At 46.8% G+C, this 12,012-nt stretch overlaps 1 protein-coding gene across 2 annotated transcripts in view; it reads left to right on the top strand.

Moving 5' to 3' along the window:
- LOC141161755 (uncharacterized) overlaps positions 1-12,012 on the top strand; it is a 1,209,981-nt gene that overhangs the window by 54,596 nt on the left and 1,143,373 nt on the right. The gene's annotated exons all lie outside the window — the stretch shown is intronic.

Genomic DNA, 12,012 nt, shown 5'->3' with positions numbered 1-12,012 from the left:
ATAAGTGGGATTTCTTGCCTTATAAATGGGGTTGGGACCATCAGTTGTGTTGTGCAGAAGTCTGGTGGATACACAGCTGATAGTCCTACTGAATAGACTGTTAGAATTTGTATTATGGCAAGAAAAAAGCAGCTAAATAAAGAAAAACGAGTGGCCATCATTACTTTAAGAAATGAAGGTCAGTCAGTCCGAAAAATTGGGAAAACTTTGAAAGTGTCCCCAAGTGCAGTTGCAAAAACCATCAAGCGCTATAAAGAAACTGGCTGACATGAGGACTGCCCCAGGAAAGGAAGACCAAGAGTCACCTCTACTTCTGAGGATAAGTTTATCCGAGTCACCAGCCTCAGAAATCGCAGGTTAACAGCATCTCAGATTAGAGACCAGGTCAATGACACAAAGAATTCTAGCAGCAGACACATCTCTTCAACAACTGTTAAGAGGAGACTTTGTGCAGCAGGCCTTCATGGTAAAATAGCTGCTAGGAAACCACTGCTAAGGACAGGCAACAAGCAGAAGAGACTTGTTTGGGCTAAAGAACACAAGGAATGGACATTAGACCAGTGGAAATCTGTGCTTTGGTCTGATGAGTCCAAATTTGAGATCTTTGGTTCCAACCACCGGTGTCTTTGTGCAACGCAGAAAAGGTGAACGGATGGACTCTACATGCCTGGTTCCCACCGTGAAGCATGGACGAGGAGGTGTGATGGTGTGGGGGTGCTTTGCTGGTGACACTGTTGGGGATTTATTCAAAATTGAAGGCATACTGAACCAGCATGGCTACCACAGCATCTTGCAGCAGCATGCTATTCCATCCGTTTTGCGTTTAGTTGGACCATCATTTATTTTTAAACAGGACAATGACCCCAAACACACCTCCAGGCTGTGTAAGGGCTATTTGACCAAGAAGGAGAGTGATGGGGTGCTACGCCAGATGACCTGGCCTCCACAGTCACCAGACCTGAACCCAATCGAGATGGTTTGGGGTGAGCTGGACCGCAGAGTGAAGGCAAAAGGGTCAACAAGTGGTAAGCATCTCTGGGAACTCCTTCAAGATTGTTGGAAGACCATTTCCGGTGACTACCTCTTCAAGCTCATCAAGAGAATGCCAAGAGTGTGCAAAGCAGTCATCAAAGCAAAAGGTGGCTACTTTGAAGACCCTAGAATATAAGACATATTTTCACTTGTTTCACACTTTTTTGTTAAGTATATAATTCCACATGTGTTAATTCATAGTTTTGATGCCTTCAGTGTGAATGTACAATTTTCATAGTTATGAAAATACAGAAAAATCTTTAAATGAGAAGGTGTGTCCAAACTTTTGGTCTGTACTGTATATATATATATATATATATATATATATATACACACACACATATGTATATAGTGGTGTCTCGGCTCCCTCACCTGCACATGGAGGTAGGCACAGGAATGCTGTTGTTTTAAATTTCTCAGTGGTTTATTAAGGCACGGCATAAACCAATGTCAAGTCCATCAAAACAAACAGGCCTTTCTTGGAATAAAGGGGTAAACAAAAGAAAAAAAAATAGATAGCATAGTCCAGAGGCCTGTGGGGTCTGCCCGCACAGGGTTAGCAATTCACACACTGTTCAGCTTTTCTTTATCAGGACACAAAGCACTGGCGTTTCTCTCTCTAGCCCTTGTGACAGAGTCACTGGTATGATATACGAGGGGAGGTATGTGTCATGCCGTTTGCTAGCCTATGTGAATTGAAACCTACAAACTTTCTGGCAGCATGTTATATGCTGGCGTTAACTCACTTAAAGGGTGTCGTTTTTTGTGAATAGCAAAGGGGGTGGGAAGCCATTCACACTACCTCCCCTCAGGGTGTGGCTAAGCAAGGTTAAATGCTCAGTCACTGTTTTTTTTTCTCTGTGGTGTATGGTCTGGAGAGTGAAGTCTCTAGCCTGTGTTTGGGTGAAGCCAGAGAGCAACACCAGAGGACTGGTGTTTGGTCAGATTTCACGGTGCTACCCGGAGCGGGCAAAGCCTTGCTTGCTAATGGGCTCTGGTATATTTTATCTTTTTTTTCCCCGTTAACCCCGAGAGGGCCTGTTTATTTTTATAGGATGCTGCTGGAGTTTATGCCACACAAGAAAAACCAGCAGGAAGTTAACCTGAGATGTGTGTCCCATGTTTGCCTTTGGGAGAGCCAAGCAAGTCGCTTTACCACACCCTACTGAACACTGAATGCCTTAGCAGGCTGTCTGTTTAAACCCCAGACCACACCCTGGGGTGAATATATGGTGAACGACCTCCCATTGGCTCTATGGTCATTCATAATGATGAGCGAGCACTAAAATGCTCGGGTACTCGTTGCTCAGGTCGAGCAAATTGGAATACTCGGGTGCTCGACCCAATCAACGAGCCCAATGTAAGTCTATGGGAAACTCGAGCATTTTTCAGGCAGCTCCCCCCGGTGGTCTGCAGAGGGCCTAAAAATTGCCCAAATCTATGGGAACAGTGCTCAAATGACATGGGGACAGCATGGGGAAGACCCCTGGAAGCATTTCTGACTCCCAGGTCACTGCTGTCAACAACATTGTCAGAGGTATTAAGCCACTTTTACAGACTCACAATAAAACATACAAAAATGAAACCAAAATGGATTTTCCTGGGAAATATGTTAAGGATCATCGCTTCCATGACATGTACAATGTATATAAAGCAAAATAAATAACCAAAAATAAAAATACTCCTCCACACCTTGGGTTATGTTCACACGTAGTGTTTTTGATGCGTTTTTGCACTTTTGCATTGCTTTCAACCAAGATAAATGCATTCACCAGGAAATGTCATTTTAACATTTTACAACCTTATCTTGCAATGTGGTGTGTGACACATCATCAGACACATGCATACAGTGCTGAAAAGTTATGGGAACAGCATGGGGAAGACCTCTGGAAGCATCTCTGACTCCCAGGTCACTGCCTAAAAGTGTGCCCATCATAAGTGATCCTTGGCGCATGCGAACATGCCTCCCGCCATGAACCTGTCATTGCAGACTTGCAACAATCACCGTCCATGTCCTTGTCCCACTGCAGCGTTCAGTTGTCCCTACCCCATTCCTTGAAATGCAAGCAAAAGTATGCAGGCAGACTATACTGCCAAGTTTTTGACAACTGCTTGCACTTGAAATGTGGCCTTTTAGGCTTGTAGAGGCAGAAGCTTTTCATAACCTCATGCCGGCGGCAGCCGGGTGTCCATACTCTGTCCCCAGCCGCCACTATATTTCCCGGTATTGCCTCCGCCTTCCACAAGCACGGGTCCCACAACATTACCCGTGCCCTCCCCAGTACACTTACTGGGAAGGACCGCCTAACCACAAACACGTGGACAGGTGAATGTGGCCAGGGACGGTACGGAGCCAGTCCTCAACTTTTTTTGCTGACAGTTGTATTTAGCTCGGTGAAAGGACTGGCATAGAGGGAAACCCTATCTACCCTGCATGCCATTTCTCACAGGAAGTCCTGTAATGCAGCTTGTTGCAGAAGCAATGGCAGCCTGTCCAACATCAACTCGCCCTTGTCGGTGGTGCTTTGACACACACACACATCTTTCTTTGCGCATTTAATTTCTTGAATACAGAGTTGGACAATGACTTGATTTGTAATGCGGTTTGAGAAATAACATGCATAAGCATGGCCGATCCACATTAAAAAAGCAGCCATAGAGTGTCCGGGAACCTTCCCCCCACACTTTTCTTAGCCAGGGCTGCTTTTCATCAGGGTTGGACGGGCCCACCAGAGAACCGGAGACTCCTCCAGCGGGCCCTGGCTTCTCCTTCATCAGAGTTCATAGTGCCGAGGTGAGGCCATGATGATGATAGAGGCCACCATCTGCTTAGTTTTCTGTTACTTGGAATGCAAGTGCAAGTATGCAGCCAGCCACCCACCCACAGGCCGCAACACTTAACAGCCAGATTTCTGGGCAGCTTTTTGCACTTGAAATATGGCCTTTTAAGCTCGTGGAGGTGGAAGATTTTCACAACCTCATTCCAGCGGCGGCCGGGTGTCTATACTCGGTCCCCAGCCGCCACTATATTTCCCGATATCTCCTCCTCCTCCTTCCACAAGCACGGGTCCCACAACATTACCCGTGCCCTCCCCAGTGCACTTACTGGGAAGGACCGCCTAACCACAAACACGTGGACAGGTGAATGTGGCCAGGGACGGTACGGAGCCAGTCCACAACTTTTTTTTGCTGACCGTTGTATTTAGCTCGGTGAAAGGACTGGCATAGAGGGAAACTCTATCTACCCTGCGTGTCATTTCTCACAGGAAGTCCTGTAAAGTTGCTTTCTCTTGAAATGTGGCCTTTTAGGCTCGTGGAGGCAGAAGCTTTTCACAACCACATGCCTCATGCCTCGTGTCCATACTCAGTCCCCAGCCATCACTATTTCTCCCAGTGTTGTCTCCGTCTACTACAAGCGCTGGTCCCTGAACATTACTGCTGGTACTTTTCTGTGATAATTTGCTTGCCTCCTACCAGCCTGGAATATTTCCAGCAAACTATGGTATGACACCATGGTATTAGCACTACCCCCAGTACCAGTAGCGATGACATCCCCAATTCTCTTCTCAAGAATTTTATTTGGTAGACTGAGTGGCTGCCCAAATACATTTTCTCACAAAGGAGCTGAAGATAGAGTGGCAATAGATGCAAGTTTCTCCAGCCTGTTAGATATTAGAGTGTGAATGGCAGCACATTGGATCAGTGGTTTGCACTGAAGACTTGCAGCTCTGGGATCTGGGTTGAAATCCCAGCAAGGACAATATCTGCAAGGACTTTATATGTTCTCCCCGTGTTTACGTGTGTTTCCTCCTCAGTAAAAAAGCAGCCATAGAGTGTCCGAGAAGCTTTCCACACACTTTTCTTAGCCAGGACTGCTTCTCGGCAGGGTTGGACGGTCCCACCAGAGAATCCTCTGGTGTGCCCTGGCTTCTACATCAGGAGAGTTCATGATAGCACTAACTTTGCAGCTGCTACAGGGCTCTTGAGCGGGGGAGAAAGGTTAGCCCTCAGAATCAAATCCTCTGCTGGGCACAATGTTTTTCAATCTGAAACAGCTTCTCAGTGGGAGTTGTATTTCACCACAGCCATATTCTTTAGCTCAATGAAAGGACTGGCATAGAGAGAAACCTTATCTACCCCAGCTGTCATTTCTCCGTCACCAGGTTCCGCCCATTGTCACACATGACCATGCCTGGCTGTATGCTCAGCGGTGAGAGCCACAGATCAGGCTGCTGTGTTACAGCTTTCAACAACTCTGCAGCGCTGGGCGGTTTGTCAATTAGGCATTAAGCATGTTATCTTCAGCACAGCCTGTTGCCGCTTGGCCAAGGCAGTGCTGCAGTGCTGTCAGCTTGTGACTGATGTGGTCATTTCGGAGATGGAGGAGGAGGTGCATGAGCTGAACAATGTGATTACATTGTTGTTAAATTGGTGACACTTTTTTATACTAAAGAAAGATCCTATTGTTTTTTTTTTTTACGCTTTTTTTTTTAAGACAACTGCATTCACCGGGAAATGTCATTTTAACATTTTACAACCTTATCTGGCAATGTGGTGTGTGACACATCATCAGACACATCCTGTTTTATTTATGATGGAGGGACTCTGAAAGTCATAAAGTCTATTTTTATAGGGACATCACATGGACCTTACTATTCTTAAAAGGCCAGTAGTCGGCCCTAGCTATTGTTAGAGAGCCATCAGCCGGCTATGCTTTGTTGTTCCCATTATTAACAAGTGGGTCTCCTAAACTGTTATTTGAAGAGACATAGAGGAGGGTCTCAGTAAAAAAATGTTCCCATTATAAAGGAGCGGGTCTCCTATAGTGGTAATGCCCATGCTGTGACTGCAAGGGCTGCCAAAATTTGGGAAAAAACCCACTAAGAATTTAAAGACACATAGAGCAGGGCCACAGTAACAAGGTACGACATGTTCCCATTAGAAAGGAGAGGGCCTCCTACACTTGTAATGCCCATGCTCTAAGTGTATGGGCTGACAAACATTTACCCCTGGGGGTATACATGAACATACTGTATAAAAAAATATTTTTACGGGCATCATAAACACCCTTTAAAAAAATTAGGTGGGTGTTGCATCACGGACCACGGTCACCCTGGTGATATGGTGGATGAGGATGAGGAGAAGGAGGAGGACAAGACCAAATAGCCTAAATCAGGAAGCGTATACCCATGTGTGGGTGTGAAAAGGTGCATGGGAATACACCTCCCAAGAAAAGACACTGGATTTGAGTTTATGTTACGCTGCTATCATTCAGTGGTGTTGAGAAGTCTGGCCCAATCCAGCCCTTGTTCATTTTTATAAGAGTCAGCCTGTCAGCATTTTCAGTTGAGAGGCGGATGCGCTTATCAGGTATAATTCCACCAGCGGCACTAAAGACCAGCTTTGATAAAACGCTGGCGGCAGGGCAGACCAGGAACTCCAAGGCATAGAGAGACAGTTCATTCTACGTATACAGCATGGATACCCAATAATTATAAGGCACAGCGGAATCACAGAGGACGTTGGTACGGTCGGCAAGGTACTCCCTCAGCATCTTCCCGAACTTTGCACACCTTGTGAGAGTACCCCGCGCCTCAGGGCCTGTCCGATGGGAGGGTCTGAGAAAACTCTCCCAGAACTTTGACAGTGTTCCCTTGCCTCTGCTGGATTGAAGTTGTGTCTCTCTCGCCTGTACTCCTTGGTTGTCCAACGAAGTGTGCCCTCTGCCACCAGCGTTTTCAGATGGGAATTTTTTTAATAGTTCACAACAAGGGCCTTCTGGTACAGCCCCATTTTTGTAGACCTGTCCACCTCAGGAATAAGATATAAAGTTCTCCTTGTAGCTTGGGTCTATAAGTGTCACCAAAGAGTAATGACTGTCACCCAAAATTTTGAGAATGCGAGGGTCATGGGAAAGGCAGCGTAACATTAACTCGGCTATGCGTTCCAGACTACTAACAGGCAAAACTTCCATGTCCTCACCAAGAAGATGTCTGACCATGCTCTCCTCCTCCTCTCTGTCCTCTGGCCATCCATGCTGAACAGACGGTATGACACTTGTGCAGGTAGTACCGTCTATAGTGCATGAAACTAGCTCCTGTCCTTCCTCCTCCTCCTCTTCCTCATTGTCACCCAATCCACGTTGGGATGAGATGAGGCTTGGCTGTGTGTAATCACCCTGTATGGTTCCTTGCTCCATCTCATCGTGCTCCGCCTGCAATGCATCCTCTTTGATTGTGAGCAGAGAGCGTTTCAGAAGACAGAGAAGCGGGATGGTGACGCTAATTATGGAGTCATCGCCGCTCACCATCTTGGTGGAGTCCTCAAAGTTTTGGAGGATGGTACATATGTCTGACATCCATGTCCACTCCTGAGGTCTTATGTGTGGAGTCTGAACTGAATACCGACGGCCTTGTTGATGCTGGTACTCAACAACTGCCATCTTCTGCTCACAAATCCTTCCCAACATCTGCAGTGTAGAGTTCCAATGCATGGGGACATCACACACCTGTCTGTGAGCCGGAAGCTGCAAACGCTGCTGAAACACTGCAAGGGCGGCAGAAGCTGTAGCTGACTTTCTAAAATGGGCACACAGGCGGCGTACTTTAACAAACAAATCCGGCAGCTCCGGGTAGGATTTGAGAAACTGCAGAAACACGAGGTTAAGCACATGGGCCAGGCATGGTACGTGTGTGAGCTCGCCTTGCCTCAGAGCCGCCACCAGGTTCCGGCCATTGTCACACACGACCATGCCTGGCTGTAGGTTCAGTGGTGTGAGCCTCAGATCTGCCTGCTCTTTCAGAGCTGTCCACAATTCTTCAGCATTGTGCGGTTTTTCACCTAAGCAAATTAGCTTCAGCACAGACTGTTGTTGCTTGGCCGAGGCAGTGCTGCAGTGCTTCCAGCTTGTGACTGATGGGGTCATTTCGGAGATGGAGGCTGAAGAGGAGGATGAGGATGAGGTGCAGGAGCTGTAGACCGTGGGGGCAACCCTGATTGACCTAGGGCCTGCAATCCTTGGCGTCGGGAGGACGTGTTCCGTCCCAAGGTCCGACTAGGTCCCGGCTTCCACTATATTAACCCAGTGGGCCGTTAGCGAGATGTAACGTCCCTGCCCACAAGCACTTGTCCACGTGTCCTTGGTTAGGTGGACTATACTGCTAACTGTGTTGTTGAGAGCACGGCTAATGTTTTGGGACATGTGCTTGTGTAATGTGGGCACTTCACACCACACCGGGAGAAATAGTGGCGGCTGGGTACCGAGTACCGAGGGACGGCCGCCGCCATCAGGTTGCGGAATGCTTCCGTCTCCACAAGTCTAAAAGGCAACATTTCCAGCGCAAGCAGTCGTGAAATGTGAGAATTTAGTAGTGTGGCCTGTGGGGCGTTGGCTGCATATTTGCGCTTGCATTCCAAGGACTGGGGTATGGACAACTGAACGCTGCGCTAGGACAAGGACATGGACGTGCTTCCTGATGCTGCTACCTGAGAGTGCGCAACGACAGGTGCAGGGCAGGAGGCATCTTCGCATGCACCATGGACAGGGGATTGGCTTGCATGCACAACAGCGGAAGAAGCAATGGTGCCACCCGCAGACACTGTTCCTGGACCCTGGAGTTTGGCCCACAAAGTTGGGTGCTTTCCTGCCTTGTGCCTGATCATGCTGGTGGTGGTCAGGCTGGTCGTTTTGCCACCCCTGCTGATGCTGGCCTGGCAGGTGATGCAAATGGCCTTTTTGCGGTTATCGGCAGAGTCTTTAAAAAACAACCAGACTCGGAAAGACCTAACAGTTGTACTGGCAACTTCCTTCGTGTTGGTGTTACGGGGAACGGTTGCCTGCCTTCTGTCTGCAGCCACCACACTGCTTCTTCCTTCCTGTTGGGGTGCTCTGCCTCCCTCCCCCTGTGTGCTGCTGTTCTCGCTCTGCATGTCCTCCTGCCAGGTTGGGTCAGTTACTGTATCATCCACCACCTCGTCTTCCACTTCCGCACCCTGGTCCTCCTCCTGGCTTTCTGGCAATTGTGTCTCATCATCGTCCACCTCTTGTGACACTTTCCCACCGTCGCCTTCGTGTGACCGTGGCTGCTCAAATATTTGGGCATCGCTAGACGCGATCTCCTCTTGCCCCGCTTCAAGTGGACCGGGCGAGAGGCCCGAATCTATAAATGGAAAAGTGAACAGCTCTTCAGAGTGTCCAAGTGTGGGATCAGTTGTCTCTGGGTACTCGGCATGGTGGGAGGAAGGAGGATCTGGGTGAGGAATATGCGGTCCAGACTTACGGCTATTGAGACTTGACCGTGTGGAAGACAGGGTGGTAGTGGTGGTGGCTAAGTGACTGGAAGCATTATCCGCTTTCCAACCAACAACCTTTTGACACTGCTCTGGGTTCAATAGTGGTGTGCTGCGGTCCCCTAGAAATTGGGACAGAAAGGTCAGGCGAGAAGATGTGGGTGTCTGTTGTGGCACAATTTCAGCTTGCCCACGGCCTTGTCCTCAGCCTCTGCATGCACCATTACCATCACGTCCAGTTCCCCGTCGCTTGCCATGTGCCTTGCCCATTTTAAATGGAGGACAGTATCTTCCACGCTCACTACAAATGACTGAGTTTGGAGCGAACTTATATGTGATCCGTGTGACGCAGAAAACACTATTTTAAATACCTGGCCTGTAGGTAAGTAGTTTGACCAGCAAACTGCTGTGAATTGCTTCACTGACACACTGAAAGAAATTTTTAATGGAGGCCAGATATGGCAGTATTTTCTGACAACGTATATGTGAGCTGTATGACGGAGAAAACACAGTTTTAAATATCTGGCCTGTAGGTAACTAGTTTGAACAGCAATCTGGTGTCAATTGCTTCACTGACACACTGAATTTTTTTTTTAATTGAGGACAGAAATGGCAGTATTTTCTGAAAATGTATATGTAATCCGTGTGACGGAGAAAACACAGTTTCAATACCTGGCCTGTAGGTAACTGTTTTGAACAGCAAACCAGTGTCAAAAACTTTGCTGACACACTGAAAGAAATTTTTAATGGAGGCCAGAAATGGCAGTATTTTCTGACAACGTATATGTGAGCCGTGTGACGGAGAAAACACAATTTTAAATACCTGGCCTGTAGGTAACTGTTTTGAACAGCAAACCAGTGTCAAAAACTTTGCTGACACACTGAAAAAAAAATTTAATGGAGGCCAAAAATGGCAGTTTTTTCTGAAAACGTATATGTAATCCGTGTGACGGAGAAAACACAGTTTTAAATACCTGGCCTGTAGGTAACTGTTTTGAACAGCAAACCAGTGTCAAAAACTTTGCTGACACACTGAAAGAAATTTTTAATGGAGGCCAGAAATGGCAGTATTTTCTGACAACGTATATGTGAGCCGTGTGATGGAGAAAACACAATTTTAAATACCTGGCCTGTAGGTAACTGTTTTGAACAGCAAACCAGTGTCAAAAACTTTGCTGACACACTGAAAAAAAAATTTAATGGAGGCCAAAAATGGCAGTATTTTCTGAAAACGTATACGTGATCCGTGTGACGGAGAAAACACAGTTTTAAATAGATGAATTTTTAGCGCTGTAATATGGAAAGGACCTGGCTGTATTCTGCAGTGCCAACAAGCATATGGTGCAGAAAAACCGTGTTCTCTGGATTGCTTTTTAAGCAAATTATGAGGATTAAGATGCAAAAAAAATTATTCCTGGCCCCTGAGACCTGGGCCTTTGTATAGAAATATCTAACAGCAGCAGAAGGCAGAACTGGAATGGAGCCTCTTGTGCTATGTGCACTGCAGTCTGCCATATACACTGCCTGCCTGCCTATATACACTGCCTGCCTGATATCTCTGCATATGGATTAGTTAGTCCTCAAAAGGACTGTTTGTTGAGATGGATATGTGTAATGTACGGTTTTTCTCCCAACACTACCTAATACACAAGCAAATCTCTCCCTGACACAGCAGCACCTCTCCCTACACTGTCTGATCCGGAGTGACTGTGACCAGCATGGCGGCGCCAGGTCTGATATACACCTGATGACTCTGTGCAGCCAGCCAATCACTGTAATGCCACAACCACCATGGCTATGGCATTACAGTGAGTGGCAGTCAATCCCTGCATGTTCATTGGCTCTCTAAAGAGCGCCAAACATGCAGGGAGGGGAACCGAGTTCCCGCCCGAGTAACCCGGAAATACTCGCCGAGCTTGTCGAGCACCATGAAGCTCGGGCGAGTACCGAGTAGTGGCGAGCACGTTCGTTCATCACTGGTCATTCACAAGATTTGAGTCCAAGCATTGGGACGAGCATAAAGCATACATTTGTGGATATGCCGCAAATTTATGAAATGGGACAAACGGTTCTACCCCACATCCATTTATAAATTTGTGTTAAGTAATAACAGAGAAGAGTAATAAAACTGTTCAACACAAATTTTGAAACAGATATGATTCACTGATCTTACATAATTTTTAGGTGCCGAACACAATAATGATATTGAAAATGAGAAAGCGGTTCTTATTTTTAAGTTATAGAGGAAAAAAGGAGCAAATGAGAATGAAATGACAGATTAAAGGATTTCACACTTTCAAGAAAGTGTTTCCTTAATTTTATAAAATACCTGAAATAGCAAGCAGAGCAGGTACTCACCCACCCACTCCAGGTCCAGAACCTGCTCCCCGCTACTGCTTGGGTCTCAGTGTTTTGGCTGCAGAGGTGAAGTCACATCGACAGCACATGTAACGCAGGTGCCGGAATGCAACGCACAGAGACACAAGGCGAGAACAGTCAGAGATGATTGTAAACAGTTTTATACAACAGGTATTATGACACAAGGGATTAGCAACAAGGGTAATGAACAGTGGTTTGAAATATCAGCAAAATACGAAATTTCTAAAAGTAAGGCGCAGTCTCTCAAAGTAAGGCGCAGTCACTCAAAGTAAGGCGCAGTCTCTCAAAGTAAGGTGATGCCCTCAATCATGG

This window comes from Phyllobates terribilis, unplaced genomic scaffold (genome assembly GCF_046119375.1).
Source record: "Phyllobates terribilis strain yellow unplaced genomic scaffold, ASM4611937v1 Scaffold_1__5_contigs__length_1240528914, whole genome shotgun sequence".
Taxonomy (NCBI): Eukaryota; Metazoa; Chordata; class Amphibia; order Anura; family Dendrobatidae; genus Phyllobates; species Phyllobates terribilis.
Note: the sequence above shows the minus strand (reverse complement) of the source record. Positions and strands in the feature narration are given on the sequence as shown.